Here is a 12394-nt window from a genome sequence, read left to right on the forward strand (position 1 = left end):
AATCCAAGAAATGTGGAGTTTGACTGAAGCTAACAAGAGAATAGTAACAGGGAACTAAAGGAATCATAGTATGAATATACTACTGTAGTTTCTGATCAGGAGATTAAAATGTATGAGGAAATCAAGCAAAATTTAACAATAGTAATGTGTGAGACATTTGATATGTTTAATAGAACTCAAATTTATAATGAAAATGAGCAGAAAAAAATAGAGAAAATAAGAGAAACTGAAAAATAGTTGTCAGAGAAGGAATTGCTGATTTTGAAATGTTTAATGTGGAGCAATATTAAATAGCTGTTTTTTGGTCACTAAGTTATACCCAACTCTTTGTAACCCCATGGACTGCAGCATGCCAAGTACCTCTCTCCTCCACTATCTCCAGGAGTTTGCTCAAGTACATGTCCATTGAGTTGATGATGCTATCCAACCATCTCATCCTCAGTTCAGTTCAGTCACTCAGAGATGTCTGTCTCTTTGTGACCCCATGAACTGCAGTACGCCAGGGTTCACTGTCCATCACCAACTCCCAGAGCTTGCTCAAACTGGTGTCCATCGAGTCGGTGATGCCATCCAACCATCTCATCCTCTGTCATCCCCTTCTCATTCTGTCTTCATTCTTTCCCAGTATGAGGGTCTTTTCCAAAGAGTCAGTTATTCGCATCAGGTAACCAAAGTATTGGAGCTTCAACTTCATCATCATTCCACCCAATGGACATTCAAGGTTGATTTTCTTTAGGATTAACTAGTTTGATCTCCTTTCAGTCTAAGGGTCTCTCAAGAGTCTTCTCCAGCACCACAATTCAAAGGCATCATTTCTTCAGTGTTCAGCCTTCTTTATGGTCCAACTCTCATATCTATACATGATTACATAGCTTTGGCTTTATGAACTTTGTAGACAAACTGATGTCTCTGCTTTTTAATATGCTGTCTAGGTTTGCCATAGTTTTCCTTCCAAGGAGAAAGCATATTTTAATTTCCTGGCTGCAGACAGTCCACATTGATTTTGGAGCCCAAGAAAAGAAAATCTGTCACTGAAAAAGTGAAAATGAAAGTCATGCAGTTGTGTCCAACTCTTTGTAACCCTGTGGACTATACAATCCATGGAGATCTCCAGGCCAGAATGCTGGAGTGGGTAGCTGTTCCCTTCTCCGGGGGATCTTTCCAACCCAGGGATCAAATCCAGGTCTTCCGCATTGCCGGTGGATTCTTTACCAGCTTTGCCATTAGGGAAACCCAAGAATACTGGAGTGAGTAGCCTATCATTTCTCCAATGGATCTTCCAAACCCAGGAATCAAACTGGGGTCTCCTGCATTCCAAGCATGTTCTTTACCAGCTGAGCTACCAGGGAAGCCAAATCTTCCACTTTTTCTCCTTCTATTTGCCATGAAGTGATGGGAGCACATGCCATGTTCTTAGTTTTCTTTAATGTTTAATTTCAAGTGTTTTCACTGTCTAGTAGGGAACTGAAAAATGGGGTTGGATTTCTAAATAATAAAACTGGGATGGAAATGGAGTAGATAAACATGATGAATTAAACAATCTTTGAAAATAGGGAAGGGCAGAGAGAACAAGATGGCAGAGGAGTCGGTGGATGTGGAGTACATCTATTTCCACAGATACATCAGGAATATACCTTCAGACACAGAAGTGCAGAGAGAATACCAGCTGATAGAAGACAGGAGGACCTGACCAGCAGAAAACAATATATAGAACCACACAAAACTCAGTAGAATGAAGGAACTAGGTGGGAAAACAGGAGTGTTAGAAGGGCTGGACCTTCCCTTGGCAGGTGAGGGAACTGAAGCAGGGGTCTAATCCTCACATTCAGACAATTGTCTGAGTCAGAGGGGAAACATTTAAGGCTGAGAGTGAAACAGCTGGTTTTGGCAGCCTAAATGGAATGAGAATCAGACAGTCCTTGCCACAGCCATAAGTACCCTGGACAGGGACGCAGGTTCCCTAGAAAGAGCAGGGGCTATAGCTGGAGTTTAGGATTGTGGAGCAATCCCAGTGCAAGGGCTGCTGTTGATTGTGGAGAGACGGATCGAGGGGATGTGAGGAAGGAGACTGTGGTGGGAAATGCCTGTGGAGGAAAACTAGATCGTCCTGGAATCAAGGGGATACTGCTGAGTCATGCATAGGGGGTGGAGCCATCACCATTGTCTCTCTCTCCCCACGGCCAGTATTGGCAGCTGAACAATAAAGAGGCTGGCCCATCAAATGCCTGATGCAATGAACTACAGAGTAGGACCCTACCCAGGGTGATCCTTTAAGTGCCTAATGTGCTGATCTATAGAGCAGGAACCCAGCTGGGGAGCCCCTCTATGTGCCTGATGCACTGAACAACAGAGAAGGAACCCCATGTCAAGGAGCCCTCTTAAGTGCCTGAATGGATGGAGCTACAGAGAAGACTGGCCAAAGAGGCCTTCTGATCGCCAGCTACAAGAGGCTTGAAGAAAGATTTTGATAGGGCCATAACCCCTGCAGGGGAGGCAGCCCGTGTCCCTGCACACTTGGCACTGCCAGGGTTCCCACAAGCCAAGCAGCTGTGCTACCTTCACGCTCAACCCTCACTGGGCAAAGCTGCCACAGGCAGCGTCTATGCATGCAGGGTTGCTTCGGTAGTGTCCAACTCTTTGCAACTCTTTGGACTGTGGCCTGCCAGGATTCTCTGTCAGGGAGTTCTACAGGCAAGAATACTGGAGCGTATTTCCCAGTACTGGTTGCCATACCCTACTAGAGTACTATAGTCCCTGCTGCCCTAGCCGAAAACTCCCCTGAGTATCTGGTGCTGCCAGAACCCCTGCAACCCAAGCAACTGCACTAGCTCCACACCTGGCCCTCACTGGGGCCAACCCAAGTCCTCCAGGGAAGCCTCAGAAGCAAACCCCAGGGGACGACCCACATGTAGAGGTGAAAATAAAACCACAATTGAAATCCAAGGGCAATGTGGCTAAGGAAGAAGACCTAAAACCTTCCTACCAGCTGTACAAGCTGCAGATTAAATCCACATGGTCAACTAGGCAGATTCTGTATCTATTGGAATATAAAAAAGGGCATTGAGAGCTCCCACAAAAGAATACACACTAGTTCTGATAGATGTGGACATTGGAGGTGAGAACAGATAGGAGTAGGACCAGATTAGAACCTGTGCTGCCCCCACAGCAGGTCAAGAGACCAACACAGTGTTGGAGGGCATCCTAGGGAGGTGAGGTGGACTGTGACTCCCAGTGAGGTAAAGGATTGACTGCAATGACTGCAATGACTCAAGAAAAACATTTATTATTCTTATGTTTTGACTTGTTCTGTAGATTCTTTTGGATTTTTTTTCCCTCTTTTCCCCCACTGTTGTAGTTGTCGATTTAATTGGCACTATGAAATCTAATTGCGCCTTTGAGCTTTTTATTTTTTGAGTCACATTTTTTATTGTTGGCATAAACCTCTGCCTCTATGTTGGGCTTTTGCAATTCTCTGCATTTTCCATTTTATTTTTTATTTTTTCTTCCTTTTTTTCCCTCTATTTTTTAATTTTTTAAACTATTGTTACTTTTTCTACATTTATTCCTTTGTTTGCCTTTCCTATTGTTCTTTTCCCTTTGCAGTTAATCTTTAATGTATATAAATCTTCTTTACCAACCTCTATTTAACTTTGCATATCTATTCTTTCTTTCCTTTCCTCTCAACATATTTGTTAGTTTTGTTTTCATTGCTTTATTCCCCACTTGGCATCTTATTTAGTTTTGCTTTCCAGTTGTGCTTTAGGCAGTTTTGTTCTTAACTGATAGATATAATTTTTGGTCTCCTGTGTTTGCTGGGTCTAACTATTGTACTTATTTTTGTTGGACTGTTTTGATTTTGCTGATGGGTATATATGTATATGTGTATATTCAGTCTCATTTTTTTTTATTGTTGGTATAAACCTCTGCCTCTATATTGGGCTTTGGCAGTTCTGTGGAGTTTTCCTTTTTTTTTTTTTTTCTTTTTATTTCTTCCTTTTTTTTTTTCTCTCTTTTCATAATTTTAATGTTTAAACTTTCATACCTTTTCTACATTTACTCCTTTGTTTGCTTTTCCTACTGTTCTTTTCCCCTTTCAGTTAATCTTTGACATATATAAATCTTCTTTATATGTCTTTAACTTCACATACTTATTCTTTCTTTCTTTTCTTTCTTTCCTTCCTTTCCTGTCAACATATTTGCTAATTTTGCTTTCAGTGCTTTATTCCCCACTTGGCACCTTGCTTTAATTTTGTTTTCCAGTTTGTGCTTTAGTTTTGCTCTTACCTGGTAGATATTATTTTTGATTTCCTTTCTTTACCAGGTCAATCTACTGTACTTTATTTTTGTTGGACTGTTTTGATTTTGCTAATGGGTGTATATGTATATGTGTATATTCTATTATTTTAATTATTATTTGCCTGATTTTGTAAGTGCCATTTGTCTGGGGCTCATCTTTGGTTTCCTGTTTTGGGGGTATTTGTTTTAATCTCACTTAATGTCAAGACAAACCATTTGTGAAATCTTTGTTCCTGACCAGAGATCAAGCCCTGAGCCTTTGGAGTGGGAGGACTGACTCCAAGACTGTAGACTACCAGAAAACATCCTAGGGACTATGGAATAGTGAGAACTCACACAAAGGAAACCACTTCAATACAAGACCAGGCATCACCCAACCACCAGCAGCACTCTGTGCAGGATGCCTCATCTAAACAACAAACAAAACAAAAATACAAACACAATCATCAGCAGACAGGATTACCACCTCATTCAGCCTTGCCCATCAGAGGAAAACCAAAGAAACAAACAAAAAACTCCACACAAATCTCACCCTACACAAAGAAGTGTACACAAACCAGTGGACCAACCTTAGGAGGGCAGAAACCAAAAGGAAAAAAGATTTCAACCTTGAAGCCTGGGAAAAGGAGACATCAAACACAATAAGTTAAAAAAAAAAGTAATGAAAAGGTAGAGAAATACTACACAAATGAAGGAATAAACTAGAAAAACATAAGTCCAAATAAATGAAAAGGAAATAGGCAAGCTACCTGAAAAAGAATTCAGAATAATGATAGTAAAGATCAAAACCCTTGAAAAGAGAATGGAGAAAATGCAAGAATCAATTAACAAGGACCTAGAAGAATTAAAGAATAAACATACAGAGCCAAAAACACAATTCCTGAAATTAAAAATACTCTAGAAGGAATTAATAGCAGAATATCTATAGCAGAAGAACAAATCAGTGAGCTGGAAGATAAAATGATGGAAATAACTGCTGAAGAGCAGAATAAAGTAAAAAGAATGAAAAGAATTGAGGATAGACTCAGAGACCTCTGGGACAATATCTGCATTTGAATTATAGGGGTTCCAGAAGAAAAAAAAGAAAAAGAAAGGGCATGAGAACATTTTTGAGGAGATTATAGTTGAAAATTTTCTCAGCATGGAAAAGGAATCAGTCAATCAAGTTCAAGAGGTGCAAAGAGTCCCATATAGGATAAAACCAAGGAGAAACATTCCAAGACACATACTAAACAAACTAATAAAGACTAAACACAAAGAAAGACTATTAAAAGTAGCAAAGGAAAAGCAACAAGTAACATACAAGGGAAATCCCATACATTTAAGAGCTGATCTCTCTGCAGGCCAGAAGGGAATGGCAGGATATATTTCAAGTACTGAAAGGGGAAAATCTACAACCAAGATTACTATACCTGGCAAGGATCTCATTCAAAATTGATGGAGAAATAAAAACTTTTCAGACAAGCAAAAGTTAAGGGAATTCAGTACCACCAAACCAGCTTTACAGGAAATGTTAAAGGGACTTATCTAGGCAAGAAATACAAGAGAAGAAAAGATCTACAAAATCAACCCTAAACAATTAAGGAAATGGCAATAGGAATATATATATCTATACTTACTTTATTTTTTTTTCAGATTGTAAAAATTGCTTTTCTTTTCTTTTCTGAAATTTTTCATACCTTTTTATTTTTTTTAATTTTATTTTATTTTTAAACTTTACAAATTGTATTAGTTTTGCCAAATATCAAAATGAATCCGCCACAGGTATACATGTGTTCCCCATCCTGAACCCTCCTCCCTCCTCCCTCCCCATACCATCCCTCTGGGTTGTCCCAGTGCACTAGCCCCAAGCATCCAGTATCGTGCATCGAACCTGGATTGGCAACTCGTTTCATACATGATATTATACATGTTTCAATGCCATTCTCCCAAATCTTCCCACCCTCTCCCTCTCCCATAGAGTCCATAAGACTGTTCTATACATCAGTGTCTCTTTTGCTGTCTCGTACACAGGGTTATTGTTACCATCTTTCTAAATTCCATATATATGCGTTAGTATACTGTATTGGTGCTTTTCTTTCTGGCTTACTTCACTCTGTATAATAGGCTCCAGTTTCATCCACCTCATTAGAACTGATTCAAATGTATTCTTTTTAGTGGCTGAGTAATACTCTATTGTGTATATGTACCACTGCTTTCTTATCCATTCATCTGCTGATGGACATCTAGGTTGCTTCCATGTCCTGGCTATTAAATGTAAATACATTAAATGCTCCAGCCAAAAGACACAGACTGGCTGAATGGATACAAAAACAAGATCCATATATATGCTATCTACAAGAAATCCACTTCAGACCTCAAGACACATATAGACTGAAAGTAAGAGGATACAAAAATATATTCCATGTAAATGAGAAGCAAAAGAAAGCTGGAGTAGCAATCCTTATGCCAGACAACACAGACCTTAAAATAAAGAAGATTACAAGAGATAAGGAAGGACACTACATAACAGTCAAGGGATCAATCCAAGAGGAAGACATAACAATTGTAAATATCTATGCACCCAACACAGGAGCACCTTGATACATAAGACAAACACTAACAGACATAAAAAGAGAAATTGACAGTAACACAATAAAAGTAGGAGACTTTAGCATCCCAGTCACATTAATGGACAGTTCATCAAAACAAAATTAATAAAGAAACATAAGTCTTATATAATACATTAGATGAGATGGATCTCGTTGATATCTTCAGGACATCCCATCCAAATGCAGAAGAATAAACCTTCCTCTCAAGTGCACATGGAACATTCTGCAGGATAGACCACATCTTGGGTCACAAATCAAACCTCAGAAAATTTAAGTAAATTGAAATTGTACCAAGCATCTTCTCCAACCACAATGCTATGAGACTAGATATAAATTACAAGAAAGAAAAACTGCAAAAAAACACAAACACACAGAGATTACATAATATGTTCCTAAATAATCAACAGGTTACTAAAGAAATCAAAAAGGAAATGAAAAAATTTCTAGAAACAAATGACAATGAAAATACAACAACTCAAATCTATGGGATGCAGCAAAAGAAGTTCTAAGAGGGAAGTTTATAGCAATACAATCCTAACTCAAGAAACAAGAAAAACACCAAATATACAACCTAACTTTACACCTAAAACAATTGGAAAAAGAAGAAAAACAACAAAAAAATTCACATAAGGAAAGAAATAATAAAGATCAGAGTAGAAATAAGTGAAAAAGAAATCAAAGAAACAATAATAAAGATTAATAAAACTAAAAGCTTGTTCTTTGAGAAGATAAACAAAATTGAAAACCTTTAGCCAGACTCAGCATGAAAAAAAGAGAAGAATAAAATCAACAAAACTGGAAATGAAAAAGGAGAGGTACAACAGACATTGCAGAAATACAAAGGATTATAAGAGACTATTATGAACAACTATATGGCAATAAAATGGATAACCTGGAAGAAATGGACAGATTCTTTAGAAAAGTTCAATCCCCCAAGACTGAAGCAGGAACAAATAGAAATTATGAATAATCCAATTACAGCACTGAAATTGAAGCTGTGATCAAAACTCTCCCAAAAAGCAAAAGCCCAGAATCAGATGGCTTCACAGGAGAATTCTATGAAACATTTAGAGAAGAGCTAATGCCTATTCTTCTAAATTTCTTTCAAAAAATTGTAGAGGAAGGAATACTTCGAAGTCTTTCTACAAAACCACCCTGACACCAAAACCAGACAAAGACAGCACACCAAAAAAGAAAACTACTGGCGAATAACATTGATGAGCATAGATGCAAAACTCAACAAAATTTTAGCAAACAGAATTCAGAAACACATCAAAAAGCTCATACACCATGATCAAGTTGGGTTTATCCCAGGGATGCAAGGATTCTTCAATATAAGCAAATCAATCAATGTGATATACCATATTAACAAATTGAAATATAAAAACCATATGATAATCTCAGTAGATGCAAAAAAAGGCTTTGACAAAATTCAGCATCCATTTACAATTAAAACTCTCCAAAAAAAAATGGGCACAGAAGGAACCTACCTCAATGTAGTAAAGGCCATATATGATAAGCCCACAGAAAATATTATTCTCAGTGGTGAATAACTTATAGCATTCCCCCTAAGATCAGGAACAAGATAAGGGCCTCCACTTTCACCACTATTATTCAACATAGTTCTGAAAGTCCTAGCTAAACAATCAGAGAAGAAAAAGAAATAAAGGTAATCCAGATTGGAAAAGAAGAAGTAAAGCTCTCACTGTTTGCAGATGACATGATACTGTACACAGAAAACCTTAAAGATAGTATCAGAAAGTTACTAGAGCTAATCAGTGAATTTAGCAAAGGTGCAGGATACAAAATCAATACACAGAAATCACTTGCATTTCTATATACTAACAATGAAAAATCAGAAAGAGAAATTAAGGAATCAATCCCATTCACCATTGCAACAAAAATAATTAAGTATCTAGAAATAAACTTACCTAAGGAGACAAAAGAACTGTACACAGAAAATTATAAGACACTATTGAAGGAAATCAAAGACAACATAAACAGATGGGGAGATATTCCATGCTCCTGTGTACGAAGAATCAATACTGTGAAAATGACTATACCACCAAATGCAATCTACACATTCAATGCGATCCCTATCAAATTACCAATGGAATTTTTTAATAGAACTAGAACAAAAAGCTTCACTATTCATATGGAAACAGAAAAGACCCTGAATAGCCAAAGCAGTCTTGAGAAAGAAGAATGGAGCTGGAGGAATCAACCTTCCTGACTTCAGATTATACTACAAAACTACAGTCCTCAAGAAATAATGGTACTGGCACAAAAACAGAAATATAGACCAATGGAACAAGAGGAACAAGATAGAAAGCCCATAAATAAGCCAATGTACGTATGGGTACCTTATTTTTGACAAGAATATACAATGGGGCAAAGACAAGCCTCTTCAATGTCCTGGGAACACTGGACAGCTACATGTAAACGAATGAAATTAGAACAGTTCCTAACACCATACACAAAGATAAACAAAATGGATTAGAGACCTAAATTTAAGACCAGAAACTATAAAACCCTTGGAGGAAAAGATAGGCACACTTGATGATATAAATCAAAGCAAGATCCTCTATGACCCACCTCCTAGAGTAATGGAAACAAAAACAAAAGTATACAAGTGGGACCTGATTAAACTTAAAAGCTTTTGCACAGCAAAGGAAACTATAAGCATGGTGAAAAGACAACTCTCAGAAAGGGAGAAAATAATAGCAAATGCAACAACTGACAAAGGATTAATTTCTAAAATATTCAAGCAGTGCATACAACTCAATACAAGAAAAGAAAAAAAAAAATCAAAAAGTGGGGAAAAGACCTAAACAGACATTTCTCCAAAGAAGACATATAGATGACTAACAAACACATGAAAAGATCCTCAACATGAGAAATGCAAATCAAAACTACAATGAGATATCACGTCACACCGTTCAGAATGGCCATGATCAACAAGTCTACAAACAATAAATGCTGGAGAGGGTGTGGAGAAAAGGGACTTTCACTGTTGGTGGGAATGTAAATTGAAACAGCCACTATGAAAGATGGTATGGAGATTTCTGAAAAAACTAGGAATGAAACCACCATATGACCTAGCAGTCCCATTCCTAGGCATATACCCTGAGGAAACCAAAATTGAGAAAGACACATGTATCCCGTTGTTCACTGCTGCACTATTTACAATAGCTAGAACATGGAAGCAACCTAGGTGTCCACAGACAGATGAGTGCATAAAGAAGTTGTGTTACATATACACAATGGAATATCACTCTTCATAAAAAGGAACACATTTGAGTCAGTTCTAATGAAGTGGATGAACCTAGAACCTATTATACAGAGTGAAGTAAGTCAGAAAGAGAAAGATAAATATCATATTCTAATGCATATATGGGAGAAGGAAATGACAACCCACTCCAGTATTCTTGCCTGGAGAATCCTGTGGACAGAAGAGCCTGGAGGGCTGCAGTCCATAGGGTCACACAGACTCGGACACGACTGAAGCGACTTAGCATGCATGCATGCATTGGAGAAGGAAATGGCAACCCACTCCAGTATGCTTGCCTGGAGAATCCCAGGGACAGGGGAGCCTGGTGGGCTGCCATCTATGGGGTCGCACAGAGTTGGACATGACTGAAGTGACTTAGCAGCAGCAGCAACGCATATATACGGAATCTAGAAAAATGGTACTGAAGAATTTATTTGCAGGGCAACAGTGGAGAAACATACATAGAGAATAGACTTATGGACATGGGGAGAGGAGAGGAGAGGGCAAGATGTATGGAAAGAGCAACCTGGAAACTTACATTGCCATATGTAAGATAGATAGCCAATGGGAACTTGCTGTACGGCTCAGGAAACAAACAGGGGCTCTGTATCAACCTAGAGGGGTGAGATGGGGAGGGAGATGGGAAAGAGGTTCAAAAGGGAAGGGATATATGTATACCTGTGGCTGATTCATATTGAAGTTTGACAGAAAAAAAAACAAAATTTGTAAAGCAATTATCCTTCAATTAAAAAATAAATAAAATTTTAAAAAAACAGGGAAGGGCAGAATATAGAGGAAATAGATACCAATTTTCCCCAACATGGAGGATACTTTTAAAGACTGGACACCAACAATCACTAATAACAACAGTGATCAAAGGACATTATACTTGTTTCTTCTAAATTCCTGGATTGGTGCAAGAAGAAAAATGTCTCTTTGTTGAAATAATGAAGAATGTAATAGCATCAAGTGAAAAACAATTTTCTACTGATTCAAGGGAGGAAAAAAGAAGACTTTCATAACATATTAGGGGTTTAAAGAAAATAGTTCAACAGATTAAAACAGTGACTTGCTAGGATTAAAGGGTTCACAGACCTGCATACAGAGACCCCAGCTCCTCTGTAAAGTGAAAAACTCCTAGGTGTATCACATGCTCAATGAGGATGACTTAATTTAATTGTAAGAAGAGTCCGAAAATATGTTTGGAACCCTCCCATGAAGGACGAAGTGATACCACTCTTCTCACTGTATGAAGCACAGTCTAGTCAGAGCCCAGCTACAAAATGCAGCAGGAAATCAAAGAGAACCCAAACATCACTGAAGACAACAAAAGGTTAAGTCCCTGAAGGAGGTCCATCTTTGTCTGAACAAACTAAGAAGACAACTCACCAGTTCACCAGCTATACATCAGTGAATAGCAACATACAGAATCCAATTTTGAAAGCAAACTAGCTAACTGTATAAGAATCTTTGTAAATTCACAGCAATTTTCTCTAAGCATCATGATGTCATTAAGTCCCCTATTTCACTAATACAACTATATAGCTTCTTGGGCTGAAAATAGGAGAAAAAAGTCTAACAAATTGAATATAGACCTAGGTTACATTAAGTTATAAACACAAGTTACTATTAAACAGTGTGTTAAATACTGACACACAAATCAAGTTGGCTGAGAATTGTGGTACATCTTATTATATGTTAATCATTATTTTTTTTTCATCAGAGCTTCTTGACATACAAGATATACTTATCCACCTCACTGACTTCTCCTCTGCCATGTGACTTGTTTTATTCAGTGGATTTTGCCCAGCCTTGACATGCAACATCTAAGCAGAAGCTTCAAATAAACTCATGTGGTTGCTTTTGGACCCTTTTGGTTTCTCTCCATCATGAGAAAAAAAAAAAAATGTACATGAAATAGCCATTCCTTCATCCTTCATTCTAGAATGCCATACTTAGCTGAATCAGAGAAATCAGCCAGAAAAATCAAAGGCATGACTGACCTGTACTCTTTATGTAACATGAATAAGAAATAAATGCCTATTTTGGTATGCACTGAGATTTTTTTTATACTAGCATAAAAGCAGATTGACTATCAGTTTATCAAAAAACCACATAAGTTACAGCTTATAATAATGTAAAGTGCTTTTTAAATAGAAGAGCACAAAGATGATAATAAAAGCTAGTTCTAGTAGTCAGTATCATTGGATTTTATTATTCAACATGCATCTCTCCT

This window comes from Bos taurus, chromosome 27 (genome assembly GCF_002263795.3).
Source record: "Bos taurus isolate L1 Dominette 01449 registration number 42190680 breed Hereford chromosome 27, ARS-UCD2.0, whole genome shotgun sequence".
NCBI lineage: Eukaryota > Metazoa > Chordata > Mammalia > Artiodactyla > Bovidae > Bos > Bos taurus.